The sequence below is a fragment of the Austrofundulus limnaeus genome, unplaced genomic scaffold, assembly GCF_001266775.1.
Source record: "Austrofundulus limnaeus strain Quisiro unplaced genomic scaffold, Austrofundulus_limnaeus-1.0 Scaffold384, whole genome shotgun sequence".
Taxonomy (NCBI): Eukaryota; Metazoa; Chordata; class Actinopteri; order Cyprinodontiformes; family Rivulidae; genus Austrofundulus; species Austrofundulus limnaeus.
Genome location: NW_013952786.1, coordinates 373,059 through 375,059, shown reverse-complemented (window position 1 = coordinate 375,059; position 2,001 = coordinate 373,059).

The following is a 2,001-nucleotide window of genomic DNA, read 5'->3' as shown; positions in this document are numbered from 1 at the left end:
TTCCTGTTGAACACAAATTCTGACCCCCCCCCCCCACACACACACACACACACACACAAACACACACTAAAAATAGACTGTGATATTTGCTGCAGCCAGATGCTCCATCATATAAAGCCTCTCTGTGGCTGTTACAACAATGAAAAATAGAGTTTTTAATGTTTCAAATAAGTTTAAAAGTTTCTTTTCATGAACTGTTTAAAAGGTTTCACAGAACGAGACGTTTGGAAATGCAGGGGAAAAGTTTGCAGAGCAGAGAAAGACAGATCAGGTCAGCTTAAATAAAAATCACTTTTAAATTGGAGATTCTTTTTTTAAACATTTAATCGTTCAATTTTTGGTCACAGATTTACATGAACTTGTGACATTTTCCTGTTACGTGACGATTTATCTCGTTCTGATCTGTGATGTATTTCTATCTAAAATTCAAATAAAGGTTATCAAAAAACGTATTTTTGTGTCATGGCTGCAACAGACTGATGCACTGGGGTGGAGAAAAGATGACAATGATGATGTAATGATGATGATGTACTTTATTGCAGACTGGTTAATACATAAAAACAGGCTAGAACAGAAAGAGACACATTAAAAATAATATAAAAATACAAGACTTAAAGTGTTTTTGAACTATGCCAAATGGGAAAAAAAACTTTAATTTGTCTTTTAATTGTGTGTGTGTGTGGGGGGGGGGGGGGGGTGGTACAGTTTTGATTAGTCACTGTGATCTTCTGACTTCATACATACCGTCAGACAGCTTGTTCATTTACAGCTTTTAATCAATATAATCCCACCACCACACCTCGCCCCCCGACCAGGCCCATCTGTCAGGGACAACTTTGGGACGTTCCCTCCTCAGACTCTGAGTTCACATCCAAACCAACAAATACATAAAGATGCAAGAATCGTTACAAACCAGTTATTTTACTGGTCCAGGTGAATGTGTTATTTAAAAAAGAACAGTTGATGGAGGAAAGTAATTTTCAGTTCAGCCATTTGTCAGTTTCAGCTGCAGGAACATGATGGCACTGCTCCTTTTTTTAGCACCAAAATATATAAAATCCCTTAAATATTTTTTGACTCTTCTAATTTTACCTGCATTATTGCATCCTTATTGTAAATCTGCAATAAATAAATAAATCCTTACAAATTATCTAAAAAAAACCAAAACATATTATTGGATTTAAATGATTAAATGTGCTGATGTCAGCTGAACAAGTTGAACTATGGGCAAATAATTAATTTAAATGACAATATTCTGAAATGTTTTTATTGTTTTTATTAAAATCTTATTTTTGACACCTTTTAGTTAAAAAAATATATTTTAGCATGACAATAATTACAATCTGTCTTTACTTCATGCGTTATTTATCAGGTTTAAATAAGCTAAAAAAGCCCCCTCTCTGCAGAGCTTTGCACTGATTAGTGAAACTTCTCTGCCCCCCCACCCCCACCCTTGCACGCGCTGCACTGACCCCTCCCTCAGTGACTGACAGTCTACACTGGGGGGTGTCAACGCCGCAGAGCTGAGAAGCGGGCCTGCAGCCACCGGCCCCACCATCAACCATCAGAGCAGAACCTCAGCTGGTGGGTTCCACTTGCGCCTGTTTGCAGCTCGTGCGCAAAGCCTGTGCGCCAAGCCGCACGCTGACATGTTTTAAGCACCGCTCTGACCCAATCTGGAGGATTTTTTTGGGGAAGAAGTTCGATTTTGATTTATAAAAGAATCAGATTACAAACTTGATTGTAGAGAAAACATTCTAATTCTAATCCGTGGGGATTGAGCGGCTGCGCTAGGATGCGCAGAATGCGCTGCCTCGGGTCGGGATTGTGGAGAAGTGTTTAAAATGGACCTGCAGAGGAGAGACGTGCGGCTGCGGCTGGATGGAGAGCAGCGGAGGGCTCGGACCGGCCGCACTTTGTCGCCTCCTGGTGGTCAAACTGTGTCAGCGTCAAATGTGGAGCAGAGGGGGAAGCACCCGGTGAGGCTTCATCTATAATAAT